At 39.9% G+C, this 17353-nt stretch overlaps 37 non-coding genes across 37 annotated transcripts; all 37 read right to left on the bottom strand.

Annotated features, from left to right (window-relative positions):
• Window positions 1–982: 982 nt before the first annotated feature.
• Window positions 983–1055, bottom strand: Trnak-cuu (transfer RNA lysine (anticodon CUU)). The gene has a single exon. It is a non-coding gene; the product is annotated as a tRNA-Lys (tRNA).
• A 568-nt stretch (window positions 1056–1623) lies between these two features.
• Window positions 1624–1695, bottom strand: Trnag-ucc (transfer RNA glycine (anticodon UCC)). The gene has a single exon. It is a non-coding gene; the product is annotated as a tRNA-Gly (tRNA).
• Window positions 1696–2309: 614 nt separating this feature from the next.
• On the bottom strand, window positions 2310–2382 carry Trnak-cuu (transfer RNA lysine (anticodon CUU)). Its single transcript has one exon. It is a non-coding gene; the product is annotated as a tRNA-Lys (tRNA).
• A 1424-nt stretch (window positions 2383–3806) lies between these two features.
• Trnak-cuu (transfer RNA lysine (anticodon CUU)) lies at window positions 3807–3879 on the bottom strand. The gene has a single exon. It is a non-coding gene; the product is annotated as a tRNA-Lys (tRNA).
• Window positions 3880–4302: 423 nt separating this feature from the next.
• Window positions 4303–4375, bottom strand: Trnak-cuu (transfer RNA lysine (anticodon CUU)). Its single transcript has one exon. It is a non-coding gene; the product is annotated as a tRNA-Lys (tRNA).
• A 630-nt stretch (window positions 4376–5005) lies between these two features.
• On the bottom strand, window positions 5006–5078 carry Trnak-cuu (transfer RNA lysine (anticodon CUU)). The gene has a single exon. It is a non-coding gene; the product is annotated as a tRNA-Lys (tRNA).
• Window positions 5079–5502: 424 nt separating this feature from the next.
• Trnak-cuu (transfer RNA lysine (anticodon CUU)) lies at window positions 5503–5575 on the bottom strand. The gene has a single exon. It is a non-coding gene; the product is annotated as a tRNA-Lys (tRNA).
• Window positions 5576–6207: 632 nt separating this feature from the next.
• Window positions 6208–6280, bottom strand: Trnak-cuu (transfer RNA lysine (anticodon CUU)). Its single transcript has one exon. It is a non-coding gene; the product is annotated as a tRNA-Lys (tRNA).
• A 232-nt stretch (window positions 6281–6512) lies between these two features.
• Window positions 6513–6584, bottom strand: Trnag-ucc (transfer RNA glycine (anticodon UCC)). The gene has a single exon. It is a non-coding gene; the product is annotated as a tRNA-Gly (tRNA).
• A 119-nt stretch (window positions 6585–6703) lies between these two features.
• Trnan-guu (transfer RNA asparagine (anticodon GUU)) lies at window positions 6704–6776 on the bottom strand. Its single transcript has one exon. It is a non-coding gene; the product is annotated as a tRNA-Asn (tRNA).
• A 425-nt stretch (window positions 6777–7201) lies between these two features.
• On the bottom strand, window positions 7202–7274 carry Trnar-ccu (transfer RNA arginine (anticodon CCU)). Its single transcript has one exon. It is a non-coding gene; the product is annotated as a tRNA-Arg (tRNA).
• A 903-nt stretch (window positions 7275–8177) lies between these two features.
• Window positions 8178–8250, bottom strand: Trnak-cuu (transfer RNA lysine (anticodon CUU)). The gene has a single exon. It is a non-coding gene; the product is annotated as a tRNA-Lys (tRNA).
• A 426-nt stretch (window positions 8251–8676) lies between these two features.
• Trnak-cuu (transfer RNA lysine (anticodon CUU)) lies at window positions 8677–8749 on the bottom strand. Its single transcript has one exon. It is a non-coding gene; the product is annotated as a tRNA-Lys (tRNA).
• A 414-nt stretch (window positions 8750–9163) lies between these two features.
• Trnak-cuu (transfer RNA lysine (anticodon CUU)) lies at window positions 9164–9236 on the bottom strand. The gene has a single exon. It is a non-coding gene; the product is annotated as a tRNA-Lys (tRNA).
• Window positions 9237–9948: 712 nt separating this feature from the next.
• Trnag-ucc (transfer RNA glycine (anticodon UCC)) lies at window positions 9949–10020 on the bottom strand. The gene has a single exon. It is a non-coding gene; the product is annotated as a tRNA-Gly (tRNA).
• Window positions 10021–10139: 119 nt separating this feature from the next.
• On the bottom strand, window positions 10140–10212 carry Trnak-cuu (transfer RNA lysine (anticodon CUU)). The gene has a single exon. It is a non-coding gene; the product is annotated as a tRNA-Lys (tRNA).
• Window positions 10213–10638: 426 nt separating this feature from the next.
• Trnak-cuu (transfer RNA lysine (anticodon CUU)) lies at window positions 10639–10711 on the bottom strand. The gene has a single exon. It is a non-coding gene; the product is annotated as a tRNA-Lys (tRNA).
• A 415-nt stretch (window positions 10712–11126) lies between these two features.
• Trnar-ccu (transfer RNA arginine (anticodon CCU)) lies at window positions 11127–11199 on the bottom strand. The gene has a single exon. It is a non-coding gene; the product is annotated as a tRNA-Arg (tRNA).
• A 415-nt stretch (window positions 11200–11614) lies between these two features.
• Trnar-ccu (transfer RNA arginine (anticodon CCU)) lies at window positions 11615–11687 on the bottom strand. Its single transcript has one exon. It is a non-coding gene; the product is annotated as a tRNA-Arg (tRNA).
• A 415-nt stretch (window positions 11688–12102) lies between these two features.
• Window positions 12103–12175, bottom strand: Trnak-cuu (transfer RNA lysine (anticodon CUU)). Its single transcript has one exon. It is a non-coding gene; the product is annotated as a tRNA-Lys (tRNA).
• A 425-nt stretch (window positions 12176–12600) lies between these two features.
• On the bottom strand, window positions 12601–12673 carry Trnak-cuu (transfer RNA lysine (anticodon CUU)). Its single transcript has one exon. It is a non-coding gene; the product is annotated as a tRNA-Lys (tRNA).
• A 234-nt stretch (window positions 12674–12907) lies between these two features.
• Trnag-ucc (transfer RNA glycine (anticodon UCC)) lies at window positions 12908–12979 on the bottom strand. The gene has a single exon. It is a non-coding gene; the product is annotated as a tRNA-Gly (tRNA).
• Window positions 12980–13098: 119 nt separating this feature from the next.
• On the bottom strand, window positions 13099–13171 carry Trnak-cuu (transfer RNA lysine (anticodon CUU)). The gene has a single exon. It is a non-coding gene; the product is annotated as a tRNA-Lys (tRNA).
• A 234-nt stretch (window positions 13172–13405) lies between these two features.
• Trnag-ucc (transfer RNA glycine (anticodon UCC)) lies at window positions 13406–13477 on the bottom strand. Its single transcript has one exon. It is a non-coding gene; the product is annotated as a tRNA-Gly (tRNA).
• Window positions 13478–13595: 118 nt separating this feature from the next.
• On the bottom strand, window positions 13596–13668 carry Trnak-cuu (transfer RNA lysine (anticodon CUU)). The gene has a single exon. It is a non-coding gene; the product is annotated as a tRNA-Lys (tRNA).
• Window positions 13669–14093: 425 nt separating this feature from the next.
• Window positions 14094–14166, bottom strand: Trnak-cuu (transfer RNA lysine (anticodon CUU)). The gene has a single exon. It is a non-coding gene; the product is annotated as a tRNA-Lys (tRNA).
• Window positions 14167–14401: 235 nt separating this feature from the next.
• On the bottom strand, window positions 14402–14473 carry Trnar-ucu (transfer RNA arginine (anticodon UCU)). Its single transcript has one exon. It is a non-coding gene; the product is annotated as a tRNA-Arg (tRNA).
• Window positions 14474–14592: 119 nt separating this feature from the next.
• Trnak-cuu (transfer RNA lysine (anticodon CUU)) lies at window positions 14593–14665 on the bottom strand. Its single transcript has one exon. It is a non-coding gene; the product is annotated as a tRNA-Lys (tRNA).
• Window positions 14666–14897: 232 nt separating this feature from the next.
• Trnag-ucc (transfer RNA glycine (anticodon UCC)) lies at window positions 14898–14969 on the bottom strand. The gene has a single exon. It is a non-coding gene; the product is annotated as a tRNA-Gly (tRNA).
• Window positions 14970–15088: 119 nt separating this feature from the next.
• Window positions 15089–15161, bottom strand: Trnak-cuu (transfer RNA lysine (anticodon CUU)). Its single transcript has one exon. It is a non-coding gene; the product is annotated as a tRNA-Lys (tRNA).
• Window positions 15162–15394: 233 nt separating this feature from the next.
• Trnag-ucc (transfer RNA glycine (anticodon UCC)) lies at window positions 15395–15466 on the bottom strand. Its single transcript has one exon. It is a non-coding gene; the product is annotated as a tRNA-Gly (tRNA).
• A 119-nt stretch (window positions 15467–15585) lies between these two features.
• On the bottom strand, window positions 15586–15658 carry Trnak-cuu (transfer RNA lysine (anticodon CUU)). The gene has a single exon. It is a non-coding gene; the product is annotated as a tRNA-Lys (tRNA).
• Window positions 15659–15893: 235 nt separating this feature from the next.
• On the bottom strand, window positions 15894–15965 carry Trnag-ucc (transfer RNA glycine (anticodon UCC)). Its single transcript has one exon. It is a non-coding gene; the product is annotated as a tRNA-Gly (tRNA).
• Window positions 15966–16084: 119 nt separating this feature from the next.
• Trnak-cuu (transfer RNA lysine (anticodon CUU)) lies at window positions 16085–16157 on the bottom strand. Its single transcript has one exon. It is a non-coding gene; the product is annotated as a tRNA-Lys (tRNA).
• Window positions 16158–16389: 232 nt separating this feature from the next.
• Trnag-ucc (transfer RNA glycine (anticodon UCC)) lies at window positions 16390–16461 on the bottom strand. Its single transcript has one exon. It is a non-coding gene; the product is annotated as a tRNA-Gly (tRNA).
• Window positions 16462–16580: 119 nt separating this feature from the next.
• Window positions 16581–16659, bottom strand: Trnak-cuu (transfer RNA lysine (anticodon CUU)). The gene has a single exon. It is a non-coding gene; the product is annotated as a tRNA-Lys (tRNA).
• Window positions 16660–16888: 229 nt separating this feature from the next.
• Trnag-ucc (transfer RNA glycine (anticodon UCC)) lies at window positions 16889–16960 on the bottom strand. Its single transcript has one exon. It is a non-coding gene; the product is annotated as a tRNA-Gly (tRNA).
• Window positions 16961–17353: the final 393 nt, after the last annotated feature.

Genomic DNA, 17353 nt, shown 5'->3' with positions numbered 1-17353 from the left:
TCTACATGCTGAGCTAGTGGGGCATTAGCGATTTCCGCCAATAATAACTGAACATGTTAAAAAGTTAAACATCATGTATTGTGTCGGTTTATAATTCGTTCTCCAACCACGATATCAGAAAAAAATCTGTTTTAAAGATATGTTGTCGTAGAACGTTTACCTTGTATTTTTAACCAGCATGCATCTTGAACATTTACCTACCCTGATTAATGCAAAACTTCCGAAAGATCACACGAAGAAAAACATTGATGCGTCGGCCGAGAATGGAACCCGGATCGACTGCTTGGAAGGAAACCATGCTAACCGTTAATCCAACGACACTTTCGTTACTTCCGACTATGCCAAAAAATGGCGTTGACTTGATATTAACACAAAATGTTGAAATATGTAACGTGTCTGGTAATGAACAGTGAATAATAAAAGTGACACAACAATACTTAGCCCAACGTGGGGCACGCATCCACAACTCCGAGATTAAGAGTCTCGTGCTCTACCGACTGAGCTAGCCGGGCATTAGCGATATTTCTAAGAAGGAAAACAACTGAACATCTACAACAGTCATTAGTCATTTTGCCGTAAGCATAACAACGGGAAATCTAAGAAAGTTAAAAATCATATACTGTGTTGGTTTTATTACTCGTTGTCCAACCACGATTTCAGAAAAAAAATCTGTTCCAAAGAATTGTTTTCGAACAACGTTTACCAAGTATTTTTAAACACTCATACATCTTGGACATTTATCTTTCTGACTGATGCACAACACCTTAAAGATCACACGAAGAAAAACATTGGGACACCAGCCGGAAGTCGAACCCGGATCGTCTGCTGGAAAGGCAACCACGCTAACCGTTTCACCACCGACGCTTTTAATGCTTAGGACTATGCCAAGCAATGACGTAGAGTTGATATTCTAACAAAACTTGAAAATATGTTACATGTCTGGTAATGAACAGTGAATCATAAAAGTGACGCAAAATTAATTAGCCCGACGTGGGGCTCGAACCCACGACTCCGAGATAAAGAGTCTCGTGTTCAACCGCCTGAGCTAGCCGGGCAGAAACGACATTTGCAGTAAGGAAAAACAATTAACAAATAAAATACATCTGTTTGAAAGAATTGTTTTCGTACAACGTTTACCTTGTATATTTTAAAACAGAATGAATCATTTAACTTCTCTGACTGATGCAAAATATTCGAAAGATCAGATGAAGAAAAACATTGATGCGGCGGCCGGGAGTCGAACCCGGATCGACTGCTTGGAAGCAACGATTCTAACCGTGATACCACCGACGCTTTCGTTGTTTAAGGACTATGCCACACAATGACGTTGAGTTGATACTTTAAAAAAACCTGAACATATGTTACATGTCTGGGAAGTAACAGTTAAGCATAACAGTGACACAAAAATAATTAGCCCGAGGTGGGCTCCGAATACACGACTACGAGATTAAGAGTCTCGTTCTCTACCAACTGAGTTAGCCGGGCTTTAGCGATATTTCTCAGAAGGAAAACAACTAAACATCTAAAACAGTTAAACATATAGTACTTTCTCGGTTTTATAATTCGTTGTTCAACCACGATTTCAGAAAAACAATCTGTTTGCACCACGATACAAAACATTGATGCGTCGGCCGGGAATCGAACCCGGATCGACTGCTTGGAAGGCAACCATGCTAACCGTTACACCACCGACGCTTTCGTTGCTTACGGACTATTCCAAACAATGACGTTGAGTTGATATTCTAAGAACACATGCAAAGTTGCTACATTTCTTGTAATGAACAGTAAATCATAAAAGCGACAAAACAACAATTAGCCCGACGTGGGGCTCGAACCAACGACTCCGAAATTCAGAGAGTCGTGCTCTACCGACTGAGCTAGAAAGCATTAGCGATATTTCCGGAAGGAAAACAACTGAGAGTCATAAAAAGTTAAACATCAAGTACTTTGTCGGTTTTATAATTCGTTGGCGAAACACGATTTCAGAATACAAATCTGTTTGAAAGAATTGTTTTCGTACAACGTTTACCTTGTGTTTTTCACCAGCATGCCCCTTGAACATTTACCTTCTCTGACTGATGCAAAACATTATAACGATACCAAGATGAAAAACATTGATGCGTCGGCCGGGAATCGAACCCGGATCGACTGCTTGGAAGGCAACCATGCTGAGCTTTTCACCACCGACGCTTTCATTGCTTACGGACTATTCAACACAATGACGTTGAGTTGATATTCTAACAAAACTTGAAAATATTTTACATGTCTGGTAATGAACAGTTAATCAAAAAAGTGACACAACAATACTTAGCCCGACGTGGGGCTCGAACCCACGACTCCGAGATTAAGGGTCTCGTGCTCTACCGACTGAGCTAGCCAAGCATTAGCGATATTTACGGAAGGAAGACGACTGAAACTCTTAAAAAGTTAAACATCAAGTACTTCGTCGGTTTTATAATTCGTTGTCGAAACACGATTTCAGAATACAAATCTGTTTGAAAGAATTGTTTTCGTACAACGTTTACCTTGTGTTTTTTAACCAGCATGCATCTTGAACATTTACCTCCTCTGACTGATGCAAAACATTCGAGAGATACCACATGTAAAAACACTGATAAATCGGCCGGTAATCGAACCCGGATCTACTGCTTGGAAGGCAACCATGCTAACCGTTACACCACCGACGCTTTCGTTGCTTACGGACTATTCCACACAATGACGTTGAGTTGATATTCTAACAAAACTTAAAAATATGATACATGTCTTTCAATGAACAGTTAATAATAAAAGTGACACAACAATACTTAGCCCGACGTGGGGCTCGAACTCCGAGATTAAGCGAGTCGTGCTCTACCGACTGAGTTAGCCGGGCATTAGCGGTATTTCCGGAAGGAAAACAACTGAGACTCTTAAACAGTGAAACATCAAGTACTCTGTCGGTTTTATAATTCCTTGTCGAAATACGATTTCAGAATACTTCTCTGACTGATGCAAAACATTCGAAAGATACCAAGATGAAAAACATTGTAGCGTCGGCCGAGTATCGAACCGGATCGACTGCTTGGAAGGCAACCATGCTAACCGTTACACCACCGAGGCTTTCGTTGCTTACGGATTATTCCACACAATGACGTTGAGTTGATATTCTAAAAAAACTTGAAAATATTTTACATGTCTGGTAATGAACAGTTAATCATAAAAGTGACACAACAATACTTAGCCCGACGTGGGACTCGAACCCACGACTCCGAGATTAAGAGCGTCGTGCTCTACCGACGTAGCTAGCCGGGCATTACCGATATTTCCGGAAGGAAATAAAAAAGGCTCGAAGACATGACTCGCAGATAAAGTGTCTCGTGCTCTACCGACTTAGCTAGCGGGGACTTAGCGATATTTACGGAAGGAAAAAAACTGAAACTCTTAAAAAGTTAAACATCAAGTACCTTCTCAGTTTTATAATTCGTTGTCGAAACACGATTTCAGAATAAAAATCTGTTTGAAAGAATTGTTTTCGTACAACGTTTACCTTGTGTTTTTAACCAGCATGCATCTTGAACATTTACCTTCTCTGACCGATGCAAAACATTCGAAAGATACCACGATTAAAAAAATTGTCGCGTCGGCCGGGAATAGAACCCGGACCGACAGATTGGAAGGCAACCATGCTAACCGTTACACCACCGACGCTTACGTTGCTTACGGACTATTCCACACAATGACGTTGAGTTGATATTCTAACAAAACTTTAAAATATGTTACCTGTCTTTCAATGAACAGTTAATCATAAAAGTGACACAACAATACTTAGCCAAACGTAGGGCTCGAACCCACGACTCCGAGATAAAGAGTCTCGTGCTCTACCGACTGAGCTAGTCGGGCATTAGCGATATTTATGGAAGGATAAAAACTGGAACTCTTTAAAGTTAAGCATCAAGTGCTTTGTCGGTTTTATAATTCGTTGTCGAAACACGATGTCAGAATACAAGTCTGTTTGAAAGAATTGTTTTCGTACAACGTTTACCTTGTGTTTTGTAACCAGCATGCATCTTGAACATTTACCTTTTCTGCCTGATGCAAAAGATTCGAAAGATACCACGATGAAAAACATTGATGCGTCGCCCATTAATCGAACACGGATCGACTACTTGGAAGGCAACCATGCTAACCGTTACACCACCGACGCTTTCGTTGCTTACGGACTCTTCCACACAATGACGTTGAGTTGATATTCTTACAAAACTTCAAACTATGTTACATGTCTGGTAATGAAGAGTTAATCATAAAAGTGACACAACAATACTTAGCCCGACGTGGGGCTCGAACCCACGACTCCGAGATTAAGAGTCTCGTGCTCTACCGACTGAGCTAGTCGGGCATTAGCGATATTTCCGGAAGGAAAAAAAAACAGAAACTCTTAAACAGTTAAACATCAAGTACTTTGCCCCTTTTATAATTCGTTGTCGAAACACGATTTCAGAATAAAAATCTGTTTAAAAGAATTGTTTTCGTACAACGTTTACCTTGTGTTTTTAACCAGCATGCATCTTGAACACGCTTTCGTTGCTTACGGACTATTCCACACAATGACGTTGAGTTGATATTCTAACAAAACTTGAAAATATTTTACATGTCTGGTGATGAACAGTTAATCATAAAAGTGACACAACAATACTTAGCCCGACGTGGGACTCGAACCCACGACTCCGAGATTAAGAGCGTCGTGCTCTACCGACGTAGCTAGCCGGGCATTACCGATATTTCCGGAAGGAAATAAAAAAGACACTCTTAAAAAGTGAAACATCAAGTACTTTGGCCGTTTTATAATTGGTTGTCGAAACACGATTTCAGAATAAAAATCTGTTTGAAAGAATTGTTTTCGTACAACGTTTACCTTGTGTTTTTTAACCAGCATGCATCTTGAACATTTACCTTCTCTGACTGATGCAAAATGATGTTACCTGTCTTTCAATGAACAGTTAATCATAAAAGTGACACAACAATACTTAGCCAAACGTAGGGCTCGAACCCACGACTCCGAGATAAAGAGTCTCGTGCTCTACCGACTGAGCTAGTCGGGCATTACCGATATTTATGGAAGGAACAACAATGAAACTCTTAAAAAAATACACACCAAGTACTTTGTCCGTTTTGTAATTCGTTGTCGAAACACGATTTCAGAATAAAAATCTGTTTGAAAGAATTGTTTTCGTACAACGTTTACCTTGTGTTTTTTAACCAGCATGAATCTTGAACATTTACCTTCTCTGACTGATGCAAAACATTATAACGATACCAAGATGAAAAACATTGATGCGTCGGCCGCGAATCGAACACGGATCGACTGCTTGGAAGACAACCATGCTAACCGTTACACTACCGACGCTTTCGTTGCTTACGGACTATTCCACACAATGACGTTGAGTTGATATTCTAACAAAACTTGAAAATATTTTACATGTCTGGTAATGAACAGTTAATCATAAAAGTGACACAACAATACTTAGCCCGACGTGGGGCTCGAACCCACGACTCCGAGATTAAGAGTCTCGTGCTCTACCGACTGAGCTAGTCGGGCATTAGCGATATTTCCGGAAGGAAAAAAACAGAAACTCTTAAAAAGTTAAACATCAAGTACTTTGCCCCTTTTATAATTCGTTGTCGAAACACGATTTCAGAATAAAAATCTGTTTAAAAGAATTGTTTTCGTTCAACGTTTACCTTGTGTTTTTAACCAGCATGCATCTTGAACATTTACCTTCTCTGAGTGATGCAAAACATTCGAATGATACCACGATGAGAACCATTGAAGCCTTCGCCGGGAATCGAACCCGGATCGACTGCTTGGAAGGCAACCATGCTACCCGTTACACCACCGACGCTTTCGTTGCTTACGGACTATTCCACACAATGACGTTGAGTTGATATTCTAACAAAACTTGAAAATATTTTACATGTCTGGTAATGAACAGTTAATCATAAAAGTGACACAACAATACTTAGCCCGACGTGGGGCTCGAACCCACGACTCCGAGATTAAGAGCTTTCTGCTCTACCGACTGAGTTAGCCGGGCATTAGCGATATTTACGGAAGGAAAAAACTGAAACTCTTAAAAAGTTAAACATCAAGTACTTCGTCCGTTTTATAATTCGTTGTCAAAACATGTCTGGTAATGAACAGTTAACCATAAAAGTGACACAACAATACTTAGCCCGACGTGGGGATCGAACCCACGACTCTGAGATTAAGAGTCTCGGGCTCTACCGACTGAGGTAGCCGGGCATAAGCGATATTTACGGAAGGTAAAAAACTGAAACTCTTTAAATGTTAAACATCAAGTACTTTGTCCGTTTTATAATTCGTTGTCGAAACACGATTTCAGAATAAAAATCTGTTTGAAAGAATTGTTTTCGTACAACGTTTACCTTGTGTTTTTAACCAGCATGCATCTTGAACATTTACCTTCTCTGACTGATGCAAAACATTATAACGATACCACGATGAAAAACATTGATGCGTCGGACGGGAATCGAACCCGGATCGACTGCTTGGAAGGCAACCATGCTAACCGTTACACCACCGACGCTTTCGTTGCTTACGGACTATTCCACAACATGACGTTGAGTTGATATTCTAACAAAACTTGAAAATATTTTACATGTCTGGTAATGAACAGTTAATCATAAAAGTGACACAACAATACTTAGCCCGACGTGGGACTCGAACCCACGACTCCGAAATGAACAGTCTCGTGCTCTACCGACTGAGCTAGCCGGGCATAAGCGAAATTCGTGAAGGAAAAAAAAAACAGCAACTCTTAAAAAGTTAAACATCAAGTACTTTGTCCGTTTTATAATTCGTTGTCGAAACACGATTTCAGAATAAAAATCTGTTTGAAAGAATTGTTTTCGTACAACGTTTACATTGTGTTTTTTAACCAGCATACATCTTGAACATTTACCTTCTCTGACTGATGCAAAACATTCGAAAGATACCACGATGAACACCATTGATTCCTTCGCCGGAAATCGAACCTGGATCGACTACTTGGAAGGCAACCATGCTAACCGTTACACCACCGACGCTTTCGTTGATTACGGACTATTCCACACAATGACGATGAGTTGATATTCTAACAAAACTTGAAAATATTTTACATGTCGGGTAATGAACAGTTAATCATAAAAGTGACACAACAATACTTAGCCGACGTGGGGCTCGAACCCAGGACACAGAGATTAGGAGTCTCGTGCTCTACCGACTGAGCTAGCCGGGCATTAGCGATATTTACGGAAGGTAAAAAACTGAAACTCTTAAAAAGTTAAACATCAAGTACTTTGTCCGTTTTATAATTCTTTGTCGAAACACGATTTCAGAATAAAAATCTGTTTGAAAGAATTGTTTTCGTACAACGTTTACCTTGTGTTTTTTAACCAGCATGCATCTTGATCATTTACCTTCTCTGACTGATGCAAAACATTATAACGATACGAAAAATTGATGCGTCGGCTCGGAATCGACCAGCGATCGACTGCTTGGAAGGCAACCATTCCAACCATTACACCACCAACGCTTTCGTTGCTTACGGACTATTCCACACAATGACGTTGAGTAGATATTCAAACAAAACTTGAAAATATTTACATGTCTCTTAATCATAAAAGTGACACAACAATACTTAGCCCGACGTGGGGCTCGAACCCACGACTCCGAGATTAAGAGTCTCGTGGTCTACCGACTGCGCTACCCGGGTATTAGCGATATTTTCGGAAGGAAACACAAGCAGAAACTCTTAAAAAGTGAAACATCAAGTACTTTGTCCGTTTTATAATTCGTTGTCGAAATACGATTTCAGAATAAAAATCTGTTTGAAAGAATTGTTTTCGTACAACGTTTACCTTGTGTTTTTTAACCAGCATGCATCTTGAACATTTACCTTCTCTGACTGATGCAAAACATTCGAAAGATACCACGATGAAAAACATTGATACCTCGGCCGGGAATCGAACCCGGTGCGACTGCTTTGAAGGCAACCATGCTAACCGTTACACCACCGACGCTTTCGTTTCTTACGAACTATTCAACACAATGACGTTGAGTTGATATTCTAACAAAACTTGAAAATATTTTACATGTCTGGTAATGAACAGTTAATCATAAAAGTGACACAACAATACTTAGCCCGACGTGGGACTCGAACCCACGACTCCGAGATTAAGAGCCTCGTGCTCTACCGACTGAGCTAGCCGGGCATTACCGATATCTCCGGAAGGAAAAAAAAAAAGACACTCTTAAAAAGTTAAACATCAAGTACTTTGGCCGTTTTATAATTGGTTGTCGAAACACGATTTCAGAATAAAAATCTGTTTGAAAGAATTGTTTTCGTACAACGTTTACCTTGTGTTTTTTAACCAGCATGCATCTTGAACATTTACCTTCTCTGACTGATGCAAAACATTATATCGATACAACGATGAAAAACATTGATTCGTCGGCCGGGAATCACACCCGGATCGACTGCTTGGAAGGCAACCATGCTAACCGTTACACCACCGACGCTTTTGTTGCTTACGGACTATTCCACACAATGATGTTGAGTTGATATTCTAACAAAACTTGAAAATATTTTACATGTCTGGTAATGAACAGTTAATCATAAAAGTGACACAACAATACTTAGCCCGACGTAGAGCTGGAACCCACGACTCCGAGATTAAGAGTCTCGTGCTCTACCGACTGAGCTAGCCGGGCATTAGCGCTATTTGCGGAAGGTAAAAAACTGAAATTCTTAAAAGGTTAAACATCAAGTACTTTGTCCGTTTCATAATTCGTTGTCGAAATACGATTTCAGAATAAAAATCTGTTTGAAAGAATTGTTTTCGTACAACGTTTACCTTGTGTTTTTTAACCAGCATGCATCTTGAACATTTACCTTCTCTGACTGATGCAAAAAATTATAACGATACGCAACATTGATTCGTCTGCCGGCATCGAACACGGATCGACTGCTTGGAAGGCAACCATGCTAACCGTTACACCACCGACGCTTTTGTTGCTTACGGACTATTCCACACAATGACGATGAGTTGATATTCTAACAAAACTTGAAAATATTTTACATGTCGGGTAATTAACAGTTAATCATAAAAGTGACACAACAATACTTAGCCGACGTGGGGCTCGAACCCAGGACACAGAGATTAAGAGTCTCGTGCTCTACCGACTGAGCTAGCCGGGCATTAGCGATATTTACGGAAGGTAAAAAACTGAAACTCTTAAAAAGTTAAACATCAAGTACTTTGTCCGTTTTATAATTCTTTGTCGAAACACGATTTCAGAATAAAAATCTGTTTGAAAGAATTGTTTTCGTACAACGTTTACCTTGTGTTTTTTAACTAGCATGCATCTTGATCATTTACCTTCTCTGACTGATGCAAAACATTATAACGATACGAAAAATTGATGCGTCGGCTCGGAATCGACCAGCGATCGACTGCTTGGAAGGCAACCATTCCAACCATTACACCACCGACGCTTTCGTTGCTTACGGACTATTCCACACAATGACGTTGAGTTGATATTCAACCAAAACTTGAAAATATTTACATGTCTCTTAATCATAAAAGTGACACAACAATACTTAGCCCGACGTGGGGCTCGAACCCACGACTCCGAGATTAAGAGTCTCGTGGTCTACCGACTGCGCTACCCGGGTATTAGCGATATTTCCGGAAGGAAAAACAAGCAGAAACTCTTAAAAAGTGAAACATCAAGTACTTTGTCCGTTTTATAATTCGTTGTCGAAACACGATTTCAGAAGAAAAATCTGTTTGAAAGAATTGTTTTCGGACAACGTTTACCTGGTGTTTTTTAACCAGCATGCATCTTGAACATTTACCTTCTCTGACTGATGCAAAACATCATACCGATACAACGATGAAAAACATTGATGCGTCGGCCGGGAATCGAACCCGGATCGACTGCTTGGAATGCAACTATGCTAACCGTTACACCACCGACGCTTTCGTTGCTTGCGGACTATTCCACACAATGACGTTGAGTGTATATTCTAACAAAACTTGAAAATATTTTACATGTCTGGTAATGAACAGTTAATCATAAAAGTGACACAACAATACTTAACCCGACGTGGGGCTCGAACCCACGACTCCGAAATAAAGAGTCTCCTGCTCTACCGACTGAGCTAGCCGGGCATAAGCGAAATTTCCGGAAGGTAAAAAAAGCAGCAACTCTTAAAATGGTAAACATCAAGTACTTTGTCCGTTTTATAATTCGTTGTCGAAATACGATTTCAGAATAAAAATCTGTTTGAAAGAATTGTTTTCGTACAACGTTTACCTTGTGTTTTTTAACTAGCATGCATCTTGAACATTTACCTTCTCTGACTGATGCAAAACATTCGAAAGATACCACGATGAAAAACATTGATAACTCGGCCGGGAATCGAACCCGGAGCGACTGCTTTGAAGGCAACCATGCTAACCGTTACACCACCGACGCTTTCGTTTCTTACGAACTATTAAACACAATGACGTTGAGTTGATATTCTAACAAAACTTGAAAATATTTTACATGTCTGGTAATGAACAGTTAATCATAAAAGTGACACAACAATACTTAGCCCGACGTGGGGCTCGAACCCACGACTCCGAGATTAAGAGTCTCGTGCTCTACCGACTGAGCTAGCCGGGCATTAGCGCTATTTGCGGAAGGTAAAAAACTGAAATTCTTAAAAGGTTAAACATCAAGTACTTTGTCCGTTTCATAATTCGTTGTCGAAATACGATTTCAGAATAAAAATCTGTTTGAAAGAATTGTTTTCGTACAACGTTTACCTTGTGTTTTTTAACCAGCATGCATCTTGAACATTTACCTTCTCTGACTGATGCAAAAAATTATAACGATACGCATCATTGATTCGTCGGCCGGCATCGACCCCGGATCGACTGCTTGGAAGGCAACCATGCTAACCGTTACACCACCGACGCTTTCGTTGCTTACGGACTATTCCAAACAATGACGTTGAGTTGATATTCTAACAAAACTTGAAAATAATTTACATGTCTGGTAATGAACTGATAATCACAAAAGTGACACAACAATACTTAGCCCGACGTGGGGCTCGAACCCACGACTCCGAGATAAGGAGTCTCGTGCTCTACCGACTGAGCTAGCCGGGCATTAGCGCTATTTACGGAAGGTAAAAAACTGAAATTCTTAAAAGGTTAAACATCAAGTACTTTGTCCGTTTCATAATTCGTTGTCGAAATACGATTTCAGAATAAAAATCTGTTTGAAAGAATTGTTTTCGTACAACGTTTACCTTGTGTTTTTTAACCAGCATGCATCTTGAACATTTACCTTCTCTGACTGATGCAAAACATTATAACGATACGCAACATTGATTCGTCGGCCGGCATCGACCCCGGATCGACTGCTTGGAAGGCAACCATGCTAACCGTTACACCACCGACGCTTTCGTTGCTTACGGACTATTCCACACAATGACGTTGAGTTGATATTCTAACAAAACTTGAAAATATTTTACATGTCTGGTAATGAACTGATAATCACAAAAGTGACACAACAATACTTAGCCCGACGTGGGGCTCGAACCCACGACTCCGAGATAAGGAGTCTCGTGCTCTACCGACTGAGCTAGCCGGGCATTAGCGCTATTTGCGGAAGGTAAAAAACTGAAATTCTTAAAAGGTTAAACATCAAGTACTTTGTCCGTTTCATAATTCGTTGTCGAAATACGATTTCAGAATAAAAATCTGTTTGAAAGAATTGTTTTCGTACAACGTTTACCTTGTGTTTTTTAACCAGCATGCATCTTGAACATTTACCTTCTCTGACTGATGCAAAAAGTTATAACGATACGCAACTTTGATTCGTCGGCCGGCATCGAACACGGATCGACTGCTTGGAAGACGACAATGCTAACCGTTACACCACCGACGCTTTCGTTGCTTACGGACTATTCCACACAATGTCGTTGAGTTGATATTCTAACAAAACTTGAAAATATTTTACATGTCTGGTAATGAACAGTTAATCATAAAAGTGACACAACAATACTAAGCCCGACGTGGGACTCGAACCCACGACTCCGAGATTAAGAGCCTCGTGCTCTACCGACTGAGCTAGCCGGGCATTACCGATATCTCCGGAAGGAAAAAAAAAAGACACTCTTAAAAAGTGAAACATCAAGTACTTTGGCCGTTTTATAATTTGTTGTCGAAACACGATTTCAGAATAAAAATCTGTTTGAAAGAATTGTTTTCGTACAACGTTGACCTTGTGTTTTTTAACCAGCATGCATCTTGAACATTTACCTTCTCTGACAGATGCAAAACATTATATCGATACAACGATGAAAAACATTGATGCGTCGGCCGGGAATCACACGCGGATCGACTGCTTGGAAGGCAGCCATGCTAACCGTTACACCACCGACGCTTTTGTTGCTTACGGACTATTCCACACAATGATGTTGAGTTGATATTCTAACAAAACTTGAAAATATTTTACATGTCTGGTAATGAACAGTTAATCATAAAAGTGACACAACAATACTTAGCCCGACATGGGGCTCGAACCCACGACTCCGAGATTAAGAGTCTCGTGCTCTACCGACTGAGCTAGCCGGGCATTAGCGATATTTACGGAAGGTAAAAAACTGAAACTCTTAAAAAGTTAAACATCAAGTACTTTGTCCGTTTTATAATGCGTTGTCGAAACACGATTTCAGAATAAAAATCTGTTTGAAAGAATTTTTTTTCGTACAACGTTTTCCTTGTGTTTTTTAACTAGCATGCATCTTGAACATTTACCTTCTCTGACTGATGCAAAACATTATAACGATACCACGATGAAAAACATTGATGCGTCGGCCGGGAATCGAACCCGGATCGACTGCTTGGAAGGCAACCATGCTAACCGTTACACCACCGACGCTTTCGTTGCTTACGGACTATTCCACACAATGACGTTGAGTTGATATTCTAAAAAAACTTGAAAATATTTTACATATCTGGTAATGAACAGTTAATCATAAAAGTGACACAACAATACTTAGCCCGACGTGGGGCTCGAACCCACGACTCCGAGATTAAGAGTCTCGTGCTCTACCGACTGAGCTAGCTGGGCATAAGCGATATTTACGGAAGGTAAAAAACTGAAACGCTTTAAAAGTTAAACATCAAGTACTTTGTCCGTTTTATAATGCGTTGTCGAAACACGATTTCAGAATAAAAATCTGTTTGAAAGAATTTTTTTTCGTACAACGTTTTCCTTGTGTTTTTTAACTAGCATGCATCTTGAACATTTACCTTCTCTGACTGATGCAAAACATTATAACGATACCACGATGAAAAACATTGATGCGTCGGCCGGGAATCGAACCCGGATCGACTGCTTGGAAGGCAACCATGCTAACCGTTACACCACCGACGCTTTCGTTGCTTACGGACTATTCCACAAAATGACGTTGAGTTGATATTCTAACAAAACTTGAAAATATTTTACATGTCTGGTAATGAACAGTTAATCATAAAAGTGACACAGCAATACTTAGCCGACGTGGGGCTCGAACCCACGACTCCGAGATTAAGAGTCTCGTGCTCTACCGACTGAGCTAGGCGGGCATTAGCGATATTTACAAAAGGTAAAAAACTGAAATCCCTTTAAAAGTTAAACATCAAGTACTTTGTCCGTTTTATAATTCGTTGTCGAAACACGATTTCAGAATAAAAATCTGTTTGAAAGAATTGTTTTCGTACAACGTTTACCTTGTGTTTTTTAACCAGCATGCATCTTGAACATTTACCTTCTCTGACTGATGCAAAACATTATAACGATACCACGATGAAAAACATTGATGCGTCGATCGGGAATCGAACCCGGATTGACTGCTTGGAAGGCAACCATGCTAACCGTTACACCACCGACGCTTTCGTTGCTTACGGACTATTCCACAAAATGACGTTGAGTTGATATTCTAACAAAACTTGAAAATATTTTACATGTCTGGTAATGAACAGTTAATCATAAAAGTGACACAACAATACTTAGCCCGACGTGGGGCTCGAACCCACGACTCCGAGATTAAGAGTCTCGTGCTCTACCGACTGAGCTAGCCGGGTATTAGCGAGATATTTACGGAAGGTAAAAAACTGAAACTCTTAAAAAGTTAAACATCAAGTACTTTGTCCGTTTTATAATTCGTTGTCGAAACACGATTTCAGAATAAAAATCTGTTTGAAAGAATTGTTTTCGTACAACGTTTACCTTGTGTTTTTTAACCAGCATGCATCTTGAATATTTACCTTCTCTGACTGATGCAAAACATTATAACGATACCACGATGAAAAACATTGATGCGTCGGCCGGGAATCGAACCCAGATCGAGTGCTTAGAAGGCAACCATGCTAACCGTTACACCACCGACGCTTTCGTTGCTTACGGACTATTCCACACAATGACGTTGAGTTGATATTCTAACAAAACTTGCAAATATTTTACATGTCTGGTAATGAACAGTTAATCATAAAAGTGACACAACAATACTTAGCCCGACATGGGGCTCGAACCCACGACTCCGAGATTAAGAGTCTCGTGCTCTACCGACTGAGCTAGCCGGGCATCAGCGATATTTACGGAAGGTAAAAAACTGAAACTCTTAAAAAGTTAAACATCAAGTACTTTGTCCGTTTTAAAATTCGTTGTCGAAACACGATTCAGAATAAAAATCTGTTTGAAAGAATTGTTTTCGTACAACGTTTACCTTGTGTTTTTTAACTAGCATGCATCTTGAACATTTACCTTCTCTGACTGATGCAAAACATTATAACGATACCACGATGAAAAACATTGATGTTTCGGCCGGGAATCGAACCCGGATCGAGTGCTTGGAAGGCAACCATGCTAACCGTTACACCACCGACGCTTTCGTTGCTTACGGACTATTCCACACAATGACGTTGAGTTGATATTCTAACAAAACTTGAAAATATTTTACATGTCTGGTAATGAACAGTTAATCATAAAAGTGACACAACAATACTTAGCCCGACGTGGGGCTCGAACCCACGACTCCGAGATTAAGAGTCTCGTGCTCTACCGACTGAGCTAGCCGGGCATTAGCGATATTTACGGAAGGTAAAAAACTGAAATTCTTAAAAATGTAAACATCAAGTACTTTGTCCGTTTTATAATTCGTTGTCGAAACACGATTTCAGAATAAAAATCTGTTTGAAAGAATTGTTTTCGTACAACGTTTACCTTGTGTTTTTTAACCAGCATGCATCTTGAACATTTACCTTCTCTGACTGATGCAAAACATTATAACGATACCACGATGAAAAACATTGATGCGTCGACCGGGAATCGAACCCGGATCGACTGCTTGGAAGGCAACCATGCTAACCGTTACACCACCGACGCTTTCGTTGCTTACGGACTATTCCACACAATGACGTTGAGTGTATATTCTAACAAAACTTGAAAATATTTTACATGTCTGGTAATGAACAGTTAATCATAAAAGTTACACAACAATACTTAGCCCGACGTGGGGCTCGAACCCACGACTCCGAGATTAAGAGTCTCGTGCTCTACCGACTGAGCTAGCCGGGCATTAGCGAGATATTTACGGAAGGTAAAAAACTGAAACTCTTAAAAAGTTAAACATCAAGTACTTTGTCCGTTTTATAATTCGTTGTCGAAACACGATTTCAGAATAAAAATCTGTTTGAAAGAATTGTTTTCGTACAACGTTTACCTTGTGTTTTTTAACCAGCATGCATCTTGAATATTTACCTTCTCTGACTGATGCAAAACATTATAACGATACCACGATGAAAAACATTGATGCGTCGGCCGGGAATCGAACCCAGATCGAGTGCTTGGAAGGCAACCATGCTAACCGTTACACCACCGACGCTTTCGTTGCTTACGGACTATTCCACACAATGACGTTGAGTTGATATTCTAACAAAACTTGCAAATATTTTACATGTCTGGTAATGAACAGTTAATCATAAAAGTGACACAACAATACTTAGCCCGACATGGGGCTAAAACCCACGACTCCGAGATTAAGAGTCTCGTGCTCTACCGACTGAGCTAGCCGGGCATCAGCGATATTTACGGAAGGTAAAAAACTGAAACTCTTAAAAAGTTAAACATCAAGTACTTTGTCCGTTTTAAAATTCGTTGTCGAAACACGATTCAGAATAAAAATCTGTTTGAAAGAATTGTTTTCGTACAACGTTTACCTTGTGTTTTTTAACTAGCATGCATCTTGAACATTTACCTTCTCTGACTGATGCAAAACATTATAACGATACCACGATGAAAAACATTGATGTTTCGGCCGGGAATCGAACCCGGATCGAGTGCTTGGAAGGCAACCATGCTAACCGTTACACCACCGACGCTTTCGTTGCTTACGGACTATTCCAAACAATGACGTTGAGTTGATATTCTAACAAAACTTGAAAATATTTTACATGTCTGGTAATGAACAGTTAATCATAAAAGTGACACAACAATACTTAGCTACACGTAGGGCTCGAACCCACGACTCCGAGATTAAGAGTCTCATGCTCTACCGACTGAGCTAGCCGGGCATTAGCGATATTACATGAAAAAAAAAAAAAAAGAAACTCTTAAACAGTTAAACATCAAGTACTTTGTCCGTTTTATAATTCGTTGTCGAAAAACGATTTCAGAATAAAATCTGTTTGAAAGAATTGTTTTCGTACAACGTTTACCTTGTGTTTTTTAACCAGCATGCATCTTGAACATTTACCTTCTCTGACTGATGCAAAAACTTTATAACGATACCACGATGAAAAACATTGATGCGTCGGCCGGGAATCGAACCCGGATCCACTGCTTGGAAGGCAACCATGCTAACCGTTACACCACCGACGCTTTCGTTGCTTACGGACTATTCCACAACATGACGTTGAGTTGATATTCTAACAAAACTTGAAAATATTTTACATGTCTTGTAATGAACAGTTAATCATAAAAGTGGCACAACAATACTTAGCTACACGTAGGGCTCGAACCCACGACTCCGAGATTAAGAGTCTCATGCTCTCCCGACTGAGCTAGCCGGGCATTAGCGATATTACATGAAAAAAAAAAAAAGAAAGTCTTAAAATTTAAACATCAAGTACTTTGTCCGTTTTATAATTCGTTGTCGAAACACGATTTCAGAATAAAAATCTGTTTGAAAGAATTGTTTTCGTACAACGTTTACCTTGTGTTTTTTAACTAGCATGCATCTTGAACATTTACCTTCTCTGACTGATGCAAAAC

The sequence above is a fragment of the Euprymna scolopes genome, chromosome 18 (assembly GCF_053919585.1).
Source record: "Euprymna scolopes isolate OS-2025 chromosome 18, ASM5391958v1, whole genome shotgun sequence".
In the NCBI taxonomy this organism is placed as follows: domain Eukaryota; kingdom Metazoa; phylum Mollusca; class Cephalopoda; order Sepiida; family Sepiolidae; genus Euprymna; species Euprymna scolopes.
This window is presented reverse-complemented; position numbering and strand designations above follow the sequence as displayed.